This window comes from Gopherus flavomarginatus, chromosome 16 (genome assembly GCF_025201925.1).
Source record: "Gopherus flavomarginatus isolate rGopFla2 chromosome 16, rGopFla2.mat.asm, whole genome shotgun sequence".
In the NCBI taxonomy this organism is placed as follows: Eukaryota; Metazoa; Chordata; order Testudines; family Testudinidae; genus Gopherus; species Gopherus flavomarginatus.
This window is the reverse complement of record NC_066632.1, coordinates 13,578,044-13,597,860: the sequence shown is the minus strand read 5'-3', so window position 1 is coordinate 13,597,860 and position 19,817 is coordinate 13,578,044. Positions and strand designations below refer to the sequence as shown.

Here is a 19,817-nt window from a genome sequence, read left to right as displayed (position 1 = left end):
GAAGGGCTCCTCCCCAGTGGTTTCGCAGAGCTAGGGAAAGAAGGCAGCGCCCTAATCCCGCTGGAAGGGCCGCTCCCCATTGGTCTCGCAGAGCTAGGGAGAGAACGCTGCGCCCTAATCCTGCAAGAAGGGCCGCTCCGCAGTTTTTTCGCAGATCTAGGGAGAGAAGGCAGCGCCCTAATCCGGCTGGAATGGCCGCTCCAAAGTGGTCTCTCAGAGCTTGGGAGAGAAGGCAGTGCCCTAATCCCGCTGGAAGGGCCTTTCCCCAGTGGTCTCGCAGAGCTAGGGACAGAAGGCAGCACCCTAATCCTGCAGGAAGGGCCGCTACTCAGTGGTCTCGCAGAGCTTGAGAGAGAAGTCGGCGCCCTAATCCCGCAGGAACGACCACTCCCAAGTGGTCTCACTGAGCTAGGGAGAGAAGGTAGCACCCTAATCCCGCAGGAAGGGCCGTTACACAGTGGTCTCGCAGAGCTAGGGAGAGAAGGCAGCGCCCTAATCCCGCATGAAGGGCTGATCCTCAGTGGTCTCGCAGAGCTAGGGAGAGAAGACAGCGCCCTAATCTCGCAGGAACGGTAGTTCCCCATTGGTCTCGCAGAGCTAGGGAGAGAAGGCGGCGTCCTAATCCCGCAGGAAGGGCCATTACCCAGTGGTTTCGCAGAGCTAGGAAGAAACGACGGCGCCCTAATCCCATAGGAAGGGCCGCTCCCCAGTGGTCTCGCAGAGCTAGGGAGAGAAGGCAGCGCCCTAATCCCGGAGGAAGGACCGCTCCCTAGTGGTCTCTGAGAGCTAGGGAGAGAAGTAGGTGCCCTAATCCCGCAGGAAGGACCGCTCCCCAGTGGTCTCGCAGAGCTAGGGAGAGAAGGCGGCGCCCTAATTCCTCAGGAACGGCCGCTCCCCAGTGGTCTCGCAGAGCTAGGGAGAGAAGGCAGCGCCCTAACCCTGCAAGAAGGGCCACTCCCCAGTGGTCTCGCGGAGCTAGGGAGAGAAGGCAGCGCCCTAATCTTGCAGGAAGGGCTGCTCCCCAGTGGTCTCGCAGAGCTAGGGAGTGAAGGCAATGCCCTAATCACGTAGGAACAGTCGCTCCCCAGTGGTCTCGCAGACATAGGGAGAGAAGGCAGCGTCCTAATCCCGCAGAAACAGCCGCTCCCCAGTGGTCTCGCAGAGCTAGGGAAAGAAAGCAGCGCCCGAATCCCGCAGGATCGGCCGCTCCCCAGTGGTCTCGCAGAGCTAGGGAAAAAAGGCAGTGCCCTAATCCCGCAGGAATGGCCGCTCCTCAGTGGTCTCGCAGAGCTAGGGATAGAAGGCAGCGCCCTAATCCCGCATGAAGGGCTCCTCTCCAGGGGTCTCGCAGAGCTAGGGAAAGAAGGCAGTGCCCTAATCCCGCTGGAAGGGCCGCTCCCCATTGGTCTGGCAGAGCTAGGGAGAGAACGCTGCGCCCTAATCCCACAGGAAGAGCTCCTCCCCAATGGTCTCGCAGAGCTAGGGAAAGAATGCAGAACCCTAATCCCGCAGGAAGGGCTGCTCCCCAGTGGTCTCGCAGAGCTAGGGAGAGAAGGCGGCGTCCTAATCCTGCATTAATGGTCGCTCCCCAGTGGTCTCGCAGAGCTAGGGAGAGAAGGCAGAGCCGTAATTCCGCAGGAAGGGCTGCTCCCCAGTGGTCACGCAGAGCTAGGGAGAGAAGGCTGCCTCCTAATCCCGCAGGAATGGTCGCTTTCCAGTGGTCTCGCAGAGCTAGGGAGAGAAGGCAGGGCCCTAATCCCGAAGTAAGGGCTGCTCCCCAGTGGTCTCGCAGAGCTAGGGAGAGGAGGCAACCCCCTAATCCCACAGGAAGGGCTGCTCCCCTGTGGTCTCGCAGATCTAGGGAGAGAAGACGGCGCCCAAATCCCGCTGGAACGGTCGCTCCCCAGTGGTCTCGTAGTGCTAGAGAGAGAAGACGGTGCCCAAATCCCGCAGGAACGGCCGCTCCTCAGTGGTCTGGCAGAGCTAGGGAAAGAAGGCAGCACCCTAATCCCGCAGGACGGGATGCTCCCCAGTGGTTTCGAAGAGCTAGGGAGAGAAGGCAGCGCCTTAATCCCCCAGGAACGGCCGCTCCCCAGTGGTCTCGCGGAGCTAGGGAAAAAAGGCAGCGCCCTAATCCCGCACGAACGGCCGCTCCTCAGTGGTCTCGCAGAGCTAGGGAGAGAAGGCAGCGCCCTAATCCCGCAGGAAGGGCTGCTCCCCAGCTGTGTCGCAGAGCGAGGGAGAGAAGGCAGCGCCCTAATCCTGCAGGAAGGGTCGCTCCCCAGTGGTGTCGCAGAACTAGGGAGAGAAGGCAGTGCCCTAATCCCGCAGGAAGGGCTGCTCCCCAGTGGTCTCGCCTAGCTTGTGAGAGGAGGCAGCGCCCTAATCCCGCAGGAATGGCCTCTCCCCAGTGGTCTCGCAGAGCTAGGTAGAGAAGGCAGTGCCCTAATCCCGCAGGAAGGGCTGCTCCACAGGCCCCTCGCAGAGCTGGGGAGGGATTCCAGCACCCCGCCCCCGCAGGAAGTGCCGCTCCCCAGTGGTCTCACAGAGCTAGGGAGAGAAGGCAGCGTCCTAATCCCACAGGAAGGGCTGCTCCGCAGTGGTCTCGCAGAGCTAGGTAGAGAAGGCAGTGCCCTAATCCCGCAGGAAGGGCTGCTCCACAGGCCCCTCGCAGAGCTGGGGAGGGATTCCAGCACCCCGCCCCCGCAGGAAGTGCCGCTCCCCAGTGGTCTCACAGAGCTAGGGAGAGAAGGCAGCGTCCTAATCCCACAGGAAGTGCCGCTCCCCAGTGGTCTCGCAGAGCTAGGGAGAGAAGGCAGCGCCCTTATCCGGCTGGAATGGCCGCTCCAAAGTGGTCTCTCAGAGCTTGGGAGAGATGGCAGTGCCCTAATCCCTCTGGAAGGGCCTTTCCCCAGTGGTCTCGCAGAGCTAGGGAGAGGAGGCAACGCCCTAATCCCGCAGGAAGGGTCGCTCCCCAGTGGTCTCGCAGAGCTAGGGAGAGAAGGTAGCGCCCTAATCCCGCAGGACAGGCCGCTCCCCAGTGGTCTCGCAGAGCTAGGGAGAGAAGTCGGCGCCCTAATCCCGCAGGAACGACCGCTCCCAAGTGGTCTCGCTGAGCTAGGGATAGAACGTAGCACCCTAATCCCGCAGGAAGGGCCGTTACACAGTGATCTCGCAGAGCTAGGGAGAGAAGGCAGCGCCCTAATCTCGCAGGAAGGGCTGATCCCCAGTGGTCTCGAAGAGCTAAGGAGAGAAGGCAGCGCCCTAATCACGCAGAAACGGTCGTTCCACAGTGGTCTCGCAGAGCTAGGGAGAGAAGGCAGCACCCTAATCACGCAGAAACGGTCGCTCTCCATTGGTCTCGCAGAGCTAGGGAGAGAAGGCGGCGTCCTAATCCCGCAGGAAGGGCCGTTACCCAGTGGTCTCGCAGAGCTAGGAAGAGACGACGGCACCCTAATCTCGTTGGAAGGGCCGCTCCCCAGTGGTCTCGCAGAGCTAGGGAGAGAAGACAGCGCCCTAATCCCGCAGGAAGGGCTACTCCCCAGTGGTCTCGCAGAGCTAGGGAGAGAAGTAGGCGCCCTAATCCCGCAGGAACGAACGCTCCCCAGTGGTCTCGCAGAGCTAGGGAGAGAAGGCAGCGCCCTAACCCTGCAGGAAGGGCTGTTAGCCAGTGGTCTCGCAGAGCTAGGGAGAGTTGGCAGCGCCCTAACCCTGCAGGAAGGGCCACTCCCCAGTGGTCTCGCAGAGCTAGGGAGAGAAGTCAGCGCCCTAATCCTGCAGGAAGGGCTGCTCCCCAGTGGTCTCGCAGAGCTAGGGAGTGAAGGCAGCGCCCTAATCACGTAGGAACAGTCGCTCCCCAGTAATCTCGCAGAGCTAGGGAGAGAAGGCGGCGTCCAAATCCCGCAGGAAGGGCCGCTCCCCAGTGGTCTCTCAGAGCTTGGGAGAGAAGGCAGTGACCTAATACCGCAGGAAACGCAGTTTCAAAGTGGTCTCTCAGAGCTTGGGAGAGAAGGCAGTGACCTAATACCGCAGGAAGGGCCTTTCCACAGTGGTCTCGCAGAGCTAGGGAGAGGAGGCAGCGCTGTAATCCTGCAGAAAGGGCAGCTCCCAAGTGGTCTCGCAGTGCTAGGGAGAGACGGCAGCGTCCTAATCCCGCAGGAACGACCGCTCCCCAGTGGACTCGCAGAGCTACGGAGAGAAGGTGGCGCCCTAATCCCGCAGAAATGGCCGCTCCCCAGTGGTCTCGCAGAGCTAAGGAGAGAAGGCAGAGCCCTAATCCTGCAGGAATGGACGCTCCCCAGTGGTCTCTCAGTGCTAGGGAAAGAAGGCAGCGCCCTAATCCCGCAGGAAAGGTTGCTCCCTAGTGGTCTCGCAGAGCTAGGGAAAGGAGACAGAGCCCTAATCCCGCAGGACGGGATGCTCCCCAGTTGTCTCGCAGAGCTAGGGAGAGAAGGCAGCGCCCTAATCCCCCAGGAACGGCCGCTCCTCAGTGGTCTCGCAGAGCTAGGGAGAGAAGGCAGCGCCCTAATCCCGCAGGAAGGGCTGCTCGCCAGTGGTCTTGCAGAGCTAGGGAGAGAAGGCAGTGCCTTAATCTCGCAGGAAGGGCTGCTCCCCAGTAGTCTCGCAGAGCTAGGGAGAGAAGGCAGCGGCCTAATCCCGCAGGAAGGGCCATTCCCCAGTGGTCTCGGAGATCTAGGGGGAGGAGACAGCGCCCTAATCCCGCAGGACGGGCTACTCCCCAGTGGTCTCGCAGAGCTACGGAGAGAAGACAGCGCCCAAATCCTGCAGGAAGGGCCGCTCCCCAGTGGTTCTCGCAGAGCTAGGGAGAGAAGGTAGCGCCCTAATCCCGCAGAAAGGGCTGATCCCCAGTGGTCTCGCAGAGCTAGGGACAGAAGGCAGCGCCCTAATCACGCAGAAACGGTCGTTCCACAGTGGTCTCGCAGAGCTAGGGAGAGAAGGCAGCGCCCTAACCCTGCAGGAAGGGCTGTTACCCAGTGGTCTCGCAGAGCTAGGGAGAGTTGGCAGCGCCCTAACCCTGCAGGAAGGGCCACTCCCCAGTGGTCTCGCAGAGCTAGGGAGAGAAGTCAGCGCCCTAATCCTGCAGGAAGGGCTGCTCCCCAGTGGTCTCGCAGAGCTAGGGAGTGAAGGCAGCGAACTAATCACGTAGGAACAGTCGCTCCCCAGTAATCTCGCAGAGCTAGGGAGAGAAGGCGGCGTCCAAATCCCGCAGGAAGGGCCGCTCCCCAGTGGTCTCGCAGAGCTAGGGAGAGAAGGCAGCGCCCTAATCCCGCAGGAAACGCAGTTTCAAAGTGGTCTCTCAGAGCTTGGGAGAGAAGGCAGTGACCTAATACCGCAGGAAGGGCCTTTCCACAGTGGTCTCGCAGAGCTAGGGAGAGGAGGCAGCGCTATAATCCTGCAGAAAGGGCAGCTCCCAAGTGGTCTCGCAGTGCTAGGGAGAGACGGCAGCGTCCTAATCCCGCAGGAACGACCGCTCCCCAGTGGACTCGCAGAGCTACGGAGAGAAGGTGGCGCCCTAATCCCGCAGAAATGGCCGCTCCCCAGTGGTCTCGCAGAGCTAGGGAGAGAAGGCAGCGCCCTAATCCCCCAGGAACGGCCGCTCCTCAGTGGTCTCGCAGAGCTAGGGAGAGAAGGCAGCGCCCTAATCCCGCAGGAAGGGCTGCTCCCCAGTGGTCTCGCAGAGCTAGGGAGAGGAGACAGCACCCGAATCCCGCTGGAAGGGCTGCTCCCCAGTGGTCTTGCAGAGCTAGGGAGAGAAGGCAGTGCCTTAATCTCGCAGGAAGGGCTGCTCCCCAGTAGTCTCGCAGAGCTAGGGAGAGAAGGCAGCGGCCTAATCCCGCAGGAAGGGCCACTCCCCAGTGGTCTCGTAGAGCTAGGGAAAGGAGACAGAGCCCTAATCCCGCAGGAAGGGCTGCTTCCCAGTCGTCTCGCCTAGCTTGTGAGAGGAGGCAGCGCCCTAATCCCGCAGGAATGGCCTCTCCCCAGTGGTCTCGCAAAGCTAGGGAGAGAAGACAGCGCCAGAATCCCACAGGAAGGGCTGCTCCCCAGTGGTCTCGCAGAGCTAGGTAGAGAAGGCAGTGCCCTAATCCCGCAGGAAGGGCTGCTCCGCAGTGGTCTCGCAGAGCTAGGGAGAGAAGGCAGCACCCTAATTCCGCAGGAACGGCCGCTCTCCAGTGTTCTCGCAGAGTTAGTGAGAGACGGCAGCGCCCTAATCCCGCAGGAAGGGCTCATCCCCATTGGTCTCGCAGAGTTAGGGAGAGAACGCTGCCACCTAATCCTGCAGAAAGGGCCGCTCCGCAATGGTCTCGCAGAGCTAGGGAGTGAAGGCAGCGCCCTAATCACGTAGGAACAGTCGCTCCCCAGTGATCTCGCAGAGCTAGGGAGAGAAGGCGGCGCCCTAATCCCGCAGGAAACGCAGTTTCAAAGTGGTCTCTCAGAGCTTGGGAGAGATGGCAGTGACCTAATCCCGCAGGAAGGGCCTTTCCACAGTGGTCTCTCAGAGCTAGGGAGAGGAGACAGCGCCCTACTCCCGCAGGAAGGGCCGCTCCCAGTGGTCTCGCAGAGTTAGGGAGAGAAGGCAGCGCTGTAATCCTGCAGAAAGGGCAGCTCCCAAGTGGTCTCGCAGTGCTAGGGAGAGAAGGCAGCGTCCTAATCCCGCAGGAACGACCGCTCCCCAGTGGACTCGCAGAGCTATGGAGAGAAGGTGGCGCCCTAATCCCGCAGGAATGGACGCTCCCTAGTGGTCTCGCAGAGCTAGGGAAAGAAGGCAGAGCCCTAATCCCGCAGGACGGGATGCTCCCCAGTGGTCTCGCAGAGCTAGGGAGAGAAGGCAGCGCCCTAATCCCCCAGGAACGGCCGCTCCTCAGTGGTCTCGCAGAGCTAGGGAGAGAAGGCAGCGCCCTGATCCCGCAGGAAGGGCCGTTACCCAGTGGTCTCGCCGAGCTAGGGAGAGAAGGCAGCGCCCTAATCCCCCAGGAAAGGCCGCTCCTCAGTGGTCTCGCAGAGCTAGGGAGAGAAGGCAGCGCCCTAATCCCGCAGGAAGGGCTGCTCCCCAGTGGTCTAGCAGAGCTAGGGAGAGGAGACAGCACCCTAATCCCGCTGGAAGGGCCGCTCCCCAGTGGTCTTGCAGAGCTAGGGAGAGAAGGCAGTGCCTTAATCTCGCAGGAAGGGCTGCTCCCCAGTAGTCTCGCAGAGCTAGGGAGAGAAGGCAGAGGCCTAATCCCGCAGGAAGGGCCACTCCCCAGTGGTCTCGGAGAGCTAGGGGGAGGAGACAGCGCCCTTATCCCGCAGGACGGGCTACTCCCCAGTGGTCTCGCAGAGCTACGGAGAGAAGACAGCGCCCAAATCCTGCAGGAAGGGCCGCTCCCCAGTGGTTCTCGCAGAGCTAGGGAGAGAAGGCAGCGCCCTAATCCCGCAGGAAGGGCTGATCCCCAGTGGTCTCGCAGAGCTAGGGAGAGAAGGCAGCGCCCTAATCACGCAGGAACGGTCGCTCTCCATTGGTCTCGCAGAGCTAGGGAGAGAAGGCGGCACCCTAATCTCGTTGGAAGGGCCGCTCCCCAGTGGTCTCGCAGAGCTAGGGAGAGAAGACAGCGCCCTAATCCCGCAGGAAGGGCCACTCCCCAGTGGTCTCGCAGAGTTAGGGAGAGAAGGCAGCGCCCTAATCCTGCAGGAAGGGCCGCTCCCTAGTGGTCTCTCAGAGATAGGGAGAGAAGTAGGCGCCCTAATCCCGCAGGATCGAACGCTCCCCAGTGGTCTCGCAGAGCTAAGGAGAGAAGGCAGAGCCCTAATCCCCCAGGAACGGCCGCTCCCCAGTGGTCTCGCGGAGCTAGGGAAAAAAGGCAGCGCCCTAATCCCGCACGAACGGCCGCTCCTCAGTGGTCTCGCAGAGCTAGGGAGAGAAGGCAGCGCTATAATCCCGCAGGAAGGGCTGTTACCCAGTGGTCTCGCAGAGCTAGGGAGAGTAGGCAGCGGCCTAATCCCGCAGGAAGGGCCACTCCCCAGTGGTCTCGGAGAGCTAGGGGGAGGAGACAGCGCCCTTATCCCGCAGGACGGGCTACTCCCCAGTGGTCTCGCAGAGCTACGGAGAGAAGACAGCGCCCAAATCCTGCAGGAAGGGCCGCTCCCCAGTGGTTCTCGCAGAGCTAGGGAGAGAAGGCAGCGCCCTAATCCTGCAGGAAGGGCTTTTACCCAGTGGTCTCGCAGAGCTAGGGAGAGTAGGCAGCGTCCTAACCCTGCAGGAAGGGCCACTCCCCAGTGGTCTCGCAGAGCTAGGGAGAGAAGGCAGCGCCCTAATCCTGCAGGAAGGGCTGCTCCCCAGTGGTCTCGCAGAGCGAGGGAGTGAAGGCAGCGCCCTAATCACGTAGGAACAGTCGCTCCCCAGTGATGTCGCAGAGCTAGGGAGAGAAGGCGGCGTCCAAATCCCGCAGGAAGGGCCGCTCCCCAGTGGTCTCGCAGAGCTAGGGAGAGAAGGCAGCGCCCTAATCCCGCAGGAAACGCAGTTTCAAAGTGGTCTTTCAGAGCTTGGGAGAGATGGCAGTGACCTAATCCCGCAGGAAGGGCCTTTCCACAGTGGTCTCGCAGAGCTAGGGAGAGGAGGCAGCGCCCTACTCCCGCAGAAAGGGCCGCTCCCACTGGTCTCGCAGAGTTAGAGAGAGAAGGCAGCGCTGTAATCCTGCAGAAAGGGCAGCTCCCAAGTGGTCTCGCAGTGCTAGGGAGAGAAGGCAGCGTCCTAATCCCGCAGGAACGACCGCTCCCCAGTGGACTCGCAGAGCTACGGAGAGAAGGTGGCGCCCTAATCCCGCAGGAATGGCCGCTCCCCAGTTGTCTCGCAGAGCTAAGGAGAGAAGGCAGAGCCCTAATCCTGCAGGAATGGACGCTCCCCAGTGGTCTCGCAGAGCTAGGGAAAGAAGGCAGCGCCCTAATCCCGCAGGAAAGGTTGCTCCCTAGTGGTCTCGCAGAGCTAGGGAAAGGAGACAGAGCCCTAATCCCGCAGGACGGGATGCTCCCCAGTGGTCTCGCAGAGCTAGGGAGAGAAGGCAGCGCCCTAATCCCCCAGGAACGGCCGCTCCCCAGTGGTCTCGCGGAGCTAGGGAAAAAAGGCAGCGCCCTAATCCCGCACGAACGGCCGCTCCTCAGTGGTCTCGCAGAGCTAGGGAAAAAAGGCAGCGCCCTAATCCCGCACGAACGGCCGCTCCTCAGTGGTCTCGCAGAGCTAGGGAGAGAAGGCAGCATCCTAATCCTGCAGGAAGGGCTGTTACCCAGTGGTCTCACAGAGCTAGGGAGAGTAGGCAGCGCCCTAACCCTGCAGGAAGAGCCACTCCCCAGTGGTCTCTTAGAGCTAGGGAGAGAAGGCAGCGCCCTAATCCTGCAGGAAGGGCTGCTCCCCAGTGGTCTCGCAGAGCTAGGGAGTGAAGGCAGCGCCCTAATCACGTAGGAACAGTCGCTCCCCAGTGATCTCGCAGAGCTAGGGACAGAAGGCGGCGTCCAAATCCCGCAGGAAGGGCCTTTCCACAGTGGTCTCGCAGAGCTAGGGAGAGGAGGCAGCGCTCTACTCCCGCAGGAAGGGCTGCTCCCAGTGGTCTCGGAGAGTTAGGGAGAGAAGGCAGCTCCGTAATCCTGCAGAAAGGGCAGCTCCCAAGTGGTCTCGCAGTGCTGGGAGAGAAGGCAGCGTCCTAATCCCGCAGGAACGACAGCTTCCCAGTGGATTCGCAGAGCTACGGAGAGAAGGTGGTGCCCTAATCCCGCAGGAATGGCCGCTCCCCAGTGGTCTCGCAGAGCTAAGGAGAGAAGGCAGAGCCCTAATCCTGCAGGAATGGACGCTCCCCAGTGGTCTCGCAGAGCTAGGGAAAGAATGCAGCGCCCTAATCCCGCAGGAAATGTTGCTCCCTAGTGGTCTCGCAGAGCTAGGGAAAGGAGACAGAGCCCTAATCCCGCAGGACGGGATGCTCCCCAGTGGTCTCGCGGAGCTAGGGAAAAAAGGCAGCGCCCTAATCCCGCACGAACGGCCGCTCCTCAGTGGTCTCGCAGAGCTAGGGAGAGAAGGCAGCGCCCTAATCCCGCAGGAAGGGCCATTACCCAGTGGTCTCGCAGAGCTAGGGAGAGATGGCAGCGCCCTAATCCCGCAGGAAGGGCTGCTCCCCAGTGGTCTCGTAGAGCTAGGGAGAGGAGACAGCACCCTAATCCCGCTGGAAGGGCCTCTCCCCAGTGGTCTTGCAAAGCTAGGGAGAGAAGGCAGTGCCTTAATCTCGCAGGAAGGGCTGCTCCCCAGTAGTCTCGCAGAGCTAGGGAGAGAAGGCAGCGGCCTAATCCCGCAGGAAGGGCCACTCCCCAGTGGTCTCGGAGAGCTAGGGGGAGGAGACAGCGCCCTAATCCCGCAGGACGGGCTACTCCCCAGTGGTCTCGCAGAGCTACGGAGAGAAGACAGCGCCCAAATCCTGCAGGAAGGGCCGCTCCCCAGTGGTTCTCGCAGAGCTAGGGAGAGAAGGCAGCGCCCTAATCCCGCAGGAAGGGCCGTTAACCAGTAGTCTCGGAGAGCGAGGGAAAGAAGGGAGAGCACTAATCCCGCAGGAAGGGCCGCTCCCCAGTGGTCTCGCAGAGCTAGAAAGAGAAGGCAGCGCCCTAATCCCACAGAAGGGGCCGCTCCCCAGTGGTCTCGCAGAGCTAGGGAGAGAAGGCAGCGTCCTAATCCCGCAGGAAGGGCCGCTCCCCAGTGGTCTTGCAGAGCTAGGGAGAGAAGGCAGCGCCCTAATCCCACAGGATGGGCCGCTCCCCAGTGGTCTTGCAGAGCTAGGGAGAGAAGGCAGCGCCCTAATCCCGCAGGGAGGGCTGCTCCCCAGTGCTCTCGCAGAGCTAGGGAGAGAAGGCACCGCCCTAATCCCGCAGGAAAGGCCGCTCCCCAGTCGACTCGCAGAGCGAGGGAGAGAAGACGGTGCTCTAATCCCGCAGGAACGGCCAATCCTCAGTGGTCTCGCAGAGCTAGGGAGAGAAGGCAGTGCCCTAATCCCGCAGGAACGGCTGCTCCCCGTTGGTCTCAAAGAGCTAGGGACAAGGCAGTGCCCTAATCCCGCAGGAAGGGCCGCTCCCCAGTGGTCTCGCACAGCTAGGGAGAGAAGGCAGTGCCCTAATCCCACAGGAAAGGCTGCTCCCCAGTGGTCTCGCAGAGCTAGGGAGAGATGGCACCGCTCTAATCCCGCAGGAAGGGCTTCTCTCCAGTGGTCTCGCAGAGCTAGGGAGACATGGCAGCGCCCTAATCCCACAGGAAGGGCTGCTCCCCAGTGGTCTCGCAGAGCTAGGGATAGAAGGCAGCGTCCTAATCCCGCAGGAACGGCCGCTCCCCAGTGGTCTCGCAGAGCTAAGGAGAGAAGGCAGAGCCCTAATCCTGCAGGAATGGACGCTCCCTAGTGGTCTCGCAGAGCTAGGGAAAGAAGGCAGCGCCCTAATCCCGCAGGAAAGGTTGCTCCCTAGTGGTCTCGTATAGCTAGGGAAAGGAGACAGAGCCCTAATCCCGCAGGACGGGATGCTCCCCAGTGGTCTCGCAGAGCTAGGGAGAGAAGGCAGCGCCCTAATCCCCCAGGAACGGCCGCTCCTCAGTGGTCTCGCAGAGCTAGGGAGAGAAGGCAGCGCCCTAATCCCGCAGGAAGGGCCGTTACCCAGTGGTCTCGCCGAGCTAGGGAGAGAAGGCAGCGCCCTAATCCTCCAGGAAAGGCCGCTCCTCAGTGGTCTCGCAGAGCTAGGGAGAGAAGGCAGCGCCCTAATCCCGCAGGAAGGGCTGCTCCCCAGTGGTCTAGCAGAGCTAGGGAGAGGAGACAGCACCCTAATCCCGCTGGAAGGGCCGCTCCCCAGTGGTCTTGCAGAGCTAGGGAGAGAAGGCAGTGCCTTAATCTCGCAGGAAGGGCTGCTCCCCAGTAGTCTCGCAGAGCTAGGGAGAGAAGGCAGAGGCCTAATCCCGCAGGAAGGGCCACTCCCCAGTGGTCTCGGAGAGCTAGGGGGAGGAGACAGCGCCCTTATCCCGCAGGACGGGCTACTCCCCAGTGGTCTCGCAGAGCTACGGAGAGAAGACAGCGCCCAAATCCTGCAGGAATGGCCGCTCCCCAGTGGTTCTCGCAGAGCTAGGGAGAGAAGGCAGCGCCCTAATCCCGCAGGAAGGGCCACTCCCCAGTGGTCTCGCAGAGCTAGGGAGAGAAGGCAGCGCCCTAATCCTGCAGGAAGGGCCGCTCCCTAGTGGTCTCTCAGAGATAGGGAGAGAAGTAGGCGCCCTAATCCCGCAGGATCGAACGCTCCCCAGTGGTCTCGCAGAGCTAAGGAGAGAAGGCAGAGCCCTAATCCCCCAGGAACGGCCGCTCCCCAGTGGTCTCGCGGAGCTAGGGAAAAAAGGCAGCGCCCTAATCCCGCACGAACGGCCGCTCCTCAGTGGTCTCGCAGAGCTAGGGAGAGAAGGCAGCGCTATAATCCCGCAGGAAGGGCTGTTACCCAGTGGTCTCGCAGAGCTAGGGAGAGTAGGCAGCGGCCTAATCCCGCAGGAAGGGCCACTCCCCAGTGGTCTCGGAGAGCTAGGGGGAGGAGACAGCGCCCTAATCCCGCAGGACGGGCTACTCCCCAGTGGTCTCGCAGAGCTACGGAGAGAAGACAGCGCCCAAATCCTGCAGGAAGGGCCGCTCCCCAGTGGTTCTCGCAGAGCTAGGGAGAGAAGGCAGCGCCCTAATCCCGCAGGAAGGGCCGTTAACCAGTAGTCTCGGAGAGCGAGGGAGAGAAGGGAGCGCACTAATCCCGCAGGAAGGGCCGCTCCCCAGTGGTCTCGCAGAGCTAGAAAGAGAAGGCAGCGCCCTAATCCCACAGAAGGGGCCGCTCCCCAGTGGTCTCGCAGAGCTAGGGAGAGAAGGCAGCGTCTTAATCCCGCCGAAACAGCCGCTCCCCAGTGTTCTCCCAGAGCAAAGGAGAGAAGGCAGTGCCCTAATCCCGCAGGAAGGGCCGCTCCCCAGTGGTCTTGCAGAGCTAGGGAGAGAAGGCAGCGCCCTAATCCCACAGGATGGGCCGCTCCCCAGTGGTCTTGCAGAGCTAGGGAGAGAAGGCAGCGCCCTAATCCCGCAGGAAAGGCCGCTCCCCAGTCGACTCGCAGAGCGAGGGAGAGAAGACGGTGCTCTAATCCCGCAGGAACGGCCAATCCTCAGTGGTCTCGCAGAGCTAGGGAGAGAAGGCAGCGCCCTAATCCCGCTGGGAGGGCCGCTCCCCAGGCCCCTGGGAGAGCTGGGGAGGGAAGCCAACACCCCACCCCCGCAGGAAGGGTCGCTCCCCAGTGGTCTCACAGAGCTAGGGAGAGAAGGCAGTGCCCTAATCCCGCAGGAACGGCTGCTCCCCGTTGGTCTCAGAGAGCTAGGGACAGAAGGCAGTGCCCTAATCCCGCAGGAAGGGCCGCTCCCCAGTGGTCTCGCACAGCTAGGGAGAGAAGGCAGTGCCCTAATCCCACAGGAAAGGCTGCTCCCCAGTGGTCTCGCAGAGCTAGGGAGAGATGGCACCGCTCTAATCCCGCAGGAAGGGCTTCTCTCCAGTGGTCTCGCAGAGCTAGGGAGACATGGCAGCGCCCTAATCCCGCAGGAAGGGCTGCTCCCCAGTGGTCTCGCAGAGCTAGGGATAGAAGGCAGCGTCCTAATCCCGCAGGAAGGGCTGCTCCCCATGCCCCTGGCAGATGTGGGGAGGGAAGCCAGCGCCCCGCCCCCGCAGGAAGCGCCGCTCCCCAGTGGTCTTGCAGAGCTAGGGAGAGAAGGCAGCGTCCTAATCCCGCGGGAAGGGCCGGTCTCCAGTGGTCTTGCAGAGCTAGGGAGAGAAGGCAGCGCCCTAATCCCGCAGGAATGGCCGCTCCCCAGTTGTCTCGCAGAGCTCGGGAGAGGAGACAGCGCCCTAATCCCGCAGGAAGGGCTGCTCCCCCGTGGTCTCGCAGAGCTAGGGAGAGAAGGCAGCGCCCTAATCCCGCAGGAACGGCTGCTCCCCGTTGGTCTCAGAGAACTAGGGAGAGAAGGCAGTGCCCTAATCCCGCAGGAAGGGCCGCTCCCCAGTGGTCTCGCAGAGCTCGGGAGAGGAGGCAGTGCCCTAATCCCGCAGGAAGGGCTGCTCCCCCGTGGTCTCGCAGAGCTAGGGAGAGAAGGCAGCGCCCTAATCCCGCAGGAACGGCTGCTCCCCGTTGGTCTCAGAGAACTAGGGAGAGAAGGCAGTGCCCTAATCCCGCAGGAAGGGCCGCTCCCCAGTGGTCTCGCACAGCTAGGGAGAGAAGGCAGCGTCCTAATCCCACAGGAAAGGCTGCTCCCCAGTGGTCTCGCAGAGCTAGGGAGACATGGCAGCGCCCTAATCCCGCAGGAAGGGCTGCTCCCCAGTGGTCTCGCAGAGCTAGGGATAGAAGGCAGCGTCCTAATCCCGCAGGAAGGGCTGCTCCCCATGCCCCTGGCAGATGTGGGGAGGGAAGCCAGCGCCCCGCCCCCGCAGGAAGCGCCGCTCCCCAGTGGTCTTGCAGAGCTAGGGAGAGAAGGCAGCGCCCTAATCCCGCGGGAAGGGCCGCTCCCCAGTGGTCTCGCAGAGCTCGGGAGAGGAGGCAGCGCCCTAATCCCGCAGGAAGGTCTGCTCCCCCGTGGTCTTGCAGAGCTAGGGAGAGAAGGCAGCGCCCTAATCCCGCAGGAACGGCTGCTCCCCGTTGGTCTCAGAGAGCTAGGGACAGAAGGCAGCGCCCTAATCCCGCAGGAAGGGCCGCTCCCCAGTGGTCTCGCACAGCTAGGGAGAGAAGGCAGTGCCCTAATCCCACAGGAAAGGCTGCTCCCCAGTGGTCTCGCAGAGCTAGGGAGAGGAGGCAGCGCCCTAATCCCGCAGGAAGGGCTGCTCCCCATGCCCCTGGCAGATGTGGGGAGGGAAGCCAGCGCCCCGCCCCCGCAGGAAGCGCCGCTCCCCAGTGGTCTTGCAGATCTAGGGAGAGGAGGCAGCGCCCTAATCCCGCAGGAAGGGCCGCTCCCCAGTGGTCTCGCAGAGCTCGGGAGAGGAGGCAGTGCCCTAATCCCGCAGGATGGGCTGCTCCCCAGGCCCCTGGCAGAGCTGGGGAGGGAACTGAGCGCCCCGCCCCCACAGTAACGTCCGCTCCCCACTCCCGTTGCAGAGCTGGGAAGGAACCTAGCACACCATGCGCCAAGGAACGGCCGCTCTCCAGTCCCCTCGCAGAGCTGGGGAAACAATCACGCGCCCTGCCCCTGCTAATACTGCTGCTGCCCAGTCCTCTTGCAGAGCTAGGGAGTGATGGCAGCGCTTTACTCCCGCAGGAACGGTCGCTTTACATTCCCCTTGCAGACCTGGAGAGGGAAGGCAGCGCCCCTCCCCCGCAAGTCTGCACACTGGCCATGGCCATGGCCAGGAGCGCAGCACAGAAGCTGCTGCAGGCCTGCAGCCTGCGGGCAGCGCATTGGGGTGGGGGCAACACGGAGCAGGCAGGGCCCAGGTGGGCGGGGGGCGGAGACACAAGTGGGGTGGACACGCTCCTGCCAGGAGCTGCCTGGTTCACCCCTTGCCCGGGAGCTGCAGAAGGGGCCCGGATCATGGCTCGGCTGCAGAGCTTGGAGCCCAGGCTGGGCCCAGGAGTGAGAGGATGAGGGAGCTAGGGATGTAGTAGAGGTTGGAGCCAAGAATTGGTTGGAGATGGGGTTGTGCCACTTCCGCTTGGCGGCAGGGGGGCCCTCTGGCTTTTTTTTTTTCTTTTGCTCCGCCCCCCACATCCCAATATTTCATCTTTGACATCTGGTCACCCTAGCCTGATATGAAGGAGGATGTCTGGACCAAGGGGCCAGGGACTGGCCTTTGCTAGAGAAACCACTGTCAAGTTTTAGCCAATTAGGACAAGTCAGCAAATAAGAACAACCTCAGGTATCAGTAACTGCTACAGGTTGCAAATTCCTACATGCAGCAGTTTCTGGCACTACACCTGCACAGCTCTGCTCCCCAGCTCTTCTCGGGCTCCTGCTCTCTCCTTAGCTCTGCCCCACTCTCACCCAGGCAGTTCCAGCTCACATGGAGGATGGGACCCCCTGGCTTGGTGACTCTCTTATTACACTGTCTGGCCTGTCAGTGTAGCTAACTTGGAGCTTTGGCCTCTCCCCATTGTCCCTGGGGACTGTCAGTCTCAGGGCCCTGATTTCCCATTGATCCCTCCCCCTTCTATTGGTGCTGGGAAGTAGCCAACCAACCCCGCCCCCACACACACGCTAAGTTTTAGTAAAGGGCCAAGAGTCCCCTTACACAAGCCGCCCCATGAGGGTCACCGATGTGCAGAGAAAGCAGCACAAGCTGCTCCCATGGTGTAATGGGCAGCACTCAGGACTCTGAATCCTGTAATCTGAGTTCAAATCTCAGTGGGACCTTGTGTTGGCTTGTGGTCATAGGCGGCAGGTTATATACATTTGTGGTGCTCGGGCTCCAGGAACATTCAGGGCTGGGGGCCCTGCTCCAGCAATATTTGGAGTTGAGTCTCTTCCCCTGGCCCCTGCCTGGCACCCCTCCCCTCTGCTGTGGTGCATCCCTGCCTGACAAAAAGCAGCATGGGCCTGTCCCCTACCTGCTCCTGCTGCTGGAGTAGAGGGATTCTGGGCAGAACTGCTGCCCCAGAGTCCTAGTGCAGGCTGCCCTCAGCCTCTCCAACACCCTCAACCCTGAGCTCCCTCTGAACCCTCATACTCTGCCCCAGTCCTGAGCCCCCTCCTGCATCATGAATCCCTCATCCTCAGCCCTACGCTCCCTCCCAGAGGGTGCACCCCTTCCCACACACTCCTTCCCACCCCCAGAGCCTGTACCTCTCACCCCTTCCTACAACCCTGCCGGAGCCTGCACCCAGCACCCAAACTCCATCCTAAAGCCTGAATCCTGCAACCTAATCCCCCCCAAACCCCCTCCCAGAGCCTTAGGCAGGTGGGGGTGGAGTTTGGGGGTGGGTTCTGGGCACCACCAAAATTTCTACAAACTTGCCACCCACCCATGCTTGTGGTAATGCCCCAGAGCTCAACTCCCCTGTCTCCAGCTGTGTAAGAGTGAATCTTTCCCCTCCTGCTGGGTGACTCACACCTCCGAGAGCCAGGTCTTTGGCAGGGATGGCCACAATGGGATAGGGCTCTAGAACTTGCTACCCAGATAGTTGGGATTCTTGCTGCTGCACCTGATGTTCACAAGCTTGGCCCTTGTGCTTCCTACCACACGTTTCCTCTGGCCCACATGGCGCTTGAAGAAAGGAGTGCCAGCGCTGGGATTAATAGTCAGGGCTTGGCGGGAGGGAGGAAGAGTCCCAGGCTGGACCCTACACACCTTCCCTCCTCCGGGTACCTAGAGCAGAGGCAGCCCAGCTCTGTCCGCTGGATACCTCAGCAGAGTAGGTGAGTTCATGTAAATACAGTCTGGTCCCAAAGCTTCCCCCCAACCCTGGTCATCAGTGGCTGCCAGGGGAGAGCTCATTCACACCTTGCTTACAAATCATCATTTGAAATTCTAAGGTTGGCCAATACTGCCGAAGCCAATGCACCAACATTGTCAGCAAACACAACAGCTGGGTGAGGAAACCCGGCTTTGTCCAGACTTTCCAAACCTATTTGACTTTCTCAGGTACAAGTAGTTTTCAGACGTTGTATCTGCTTTTAAAGTGTGTGTTAACGTTTCAATTTCCATTCAAATTTGCAACCAATGACAACATTGGCAGCGCTGCATGTAACTACCTGACCACTGAGGGAGGGGGTGTTGGGGAAAATCGGGGAAGGGGGTGTACAGCCCCCTGGCTGGGAGGCGTATAGGGAATGCCCAGTTTCACTGAATTGAGTCTCCTACTGCAGCACCTCAGTAGGTTACATCAGAGAGGAGCTGCAGTGTCTAGGCGGTGGGATGCCTGTGCCTTTAAGAGCCCAGCCCTGGGAAGTCCATGCTGAGAGGTGCTGCCTGTGAGAGGGGAAATAAAAAAGCCCTCTGCTCCCCCCACCCATGTTTGCAAACACTGGAGTCTCAGCCCACCGGGCTAACTGTTCCCCCTCGGCCCCTGCCTGTGCCGGGGTTTAACCCTCTGGCAGCGCCTCCCTCCGGGCTTAACTCCTGCTCCTTCCCACCTCCCTGACTTTGCCTTCAGTCCCTCTCCTAACTCTGCCTCCAGCTGCTTGACCCCCGACCAGTCAATTTCCACCCCCTGCTCAGACCCTGGTCACCTACTCCTCTGATTTGCCTTCCTTTGCCCCTTTTTAATCCCTGTAAAAAGTAGTCGATGCTGTGTCCCATTCTCTGGAGGGAGGGCTGGGCGCCTGGCCCCTGCCTGCGCAGTGCTCAAAGTGCCCCATGATCTTGTGGATGTTTGCTGAGTGCTGCAGTGTCACCCGAAGGGGGAGAGAGACTCGGTTAGGAGGTGATGCAGCCAAGGGTGCCTCACCCAACACTGAGATGCAGCCACCTCTGGGGTGATTTACACAAGTCAGCAAATGAATATGGAACAAGAAACACATTGAAAGGATCGAGGCAGCTGCAGGAGGTGGAGAAAACCAGAAAAAGCAGTAGCCCTGGATCCCAGCCCTGTCCCTCCCCCACTCTACCCCCTAATGTCCACTCCCCTCTCACATTTGAGGGGAGAACCCAGGAGTCCTTGCCCACACCCATATTTTGATATGGCTCCATCCAACAGCTGCCCCCACAATTGCATGGCAGTGCCATGGGGCACACCGGGGCCTCCCTGTTTGCACAGGATGGGCAATGTCAGTGCCCCATGATTGAGAGAGATGATGCTAAGGGAGAAGCAAGCAGCAGACAGCTCCCATGACAGAGAAAGAAATGCTAGGGGGTGCTGTGCTGCAAGGAGTGAATGGGGTTGGCAGGGAATGGGAGGATCTTCCCTCACAGCAGGTGCATCTGTCTCCCTCCCAATTCCTCCCCAGCCCTACCCCAGCCCAGGCTAATCCCAGCCCAGCTACCAGGATTAAATTTGGCCTGGATTCCCCAGCTGCTGGGGGTGGGGCGTGGGGCTGGGAAGAATGAGCCTCTACTCCTCCTTCCCCAGACACAGTTGCATGGGCACAGACCAAAGGAGCCTGCAGCACTGCTGCCTAGAGGAAACTGAGGCACCAGCCACTGACAGACACATCATGGCTCTCCTCATCCTCATCCTCTTTTCCATATACAACCTGGCCAGGGGAGCAGGGGGTAAACTCAGGGCAGTTGCATAGTTAACCTGTGGAACTCCTTGCAAGAGCACGTTGTGAAGGGCAAGACTATAACAGGGTTCAAAAAAGAACTAGATAAGTTTATGGTGGATAGATCCATCAAGGACTATTAGACAGGGTGGGCAGGGATGGTGCCTGTAGCCTCTGTTTGCCAGAAGCTGGGAATGGGCAACAGGGGATGGATAGCTTGATGATTCCCTGCTCTGTTCATTCCCTCTGGGGAACCTGGCACTGGCCACTGTCAGAAGACAGGAGGATACTGGGCTGGATGGACTTTGCGTCTGAACCAGTCTGGCCGTTCTTGTGTCTCCCTTGGCGCAGCAGTGACACCCAGTGGGCAGTCAGAGTAATGCACAGAAGGTGTTTTGCTTGGCGCAGCAGTGACACCAAGTGGCCAATCAGGGTAACACAGAGTATGTTTCCCTTGGAGCAGCAGTGACACCTCGTGGTCATTCAAAGTAATGCACAGAAGGTGTTTCCCTTGATACAGCAGTGACACCCACTGGTCAGGTGGCGTAATTCACAGCGTGTGTCTGCCCTCTACAAGCAGTGACACCCACGGACCAGTCACGGTAATGCACAGAGTGTGTTTCCCACCAA

General features: G+C 60.9%; 1 protein-coding gene and 1 non-coding gene across 2 annotated transcripts in view; one reads left to right on the top strand and one right to left on the bottom strand.

Annotated features, from left to right (window-relative positions):
* Window positions 1-19,817, bottom strand: part of LOC127035712 (uncharacterized) — a 193,376-nt gene that overhangs the window by 145,449 nt on the left and 28,110 nt on the right. The window lies entirely within an intron of this gene.
* Window positions 16,329-16,400, top strand: TRNAQ-CUG (transfer RNA glutamine (anticodon CUG)). Its single transcript has one exon. It is a non-coding gene; the product is annotated as a tRNA-Gln (tRNA).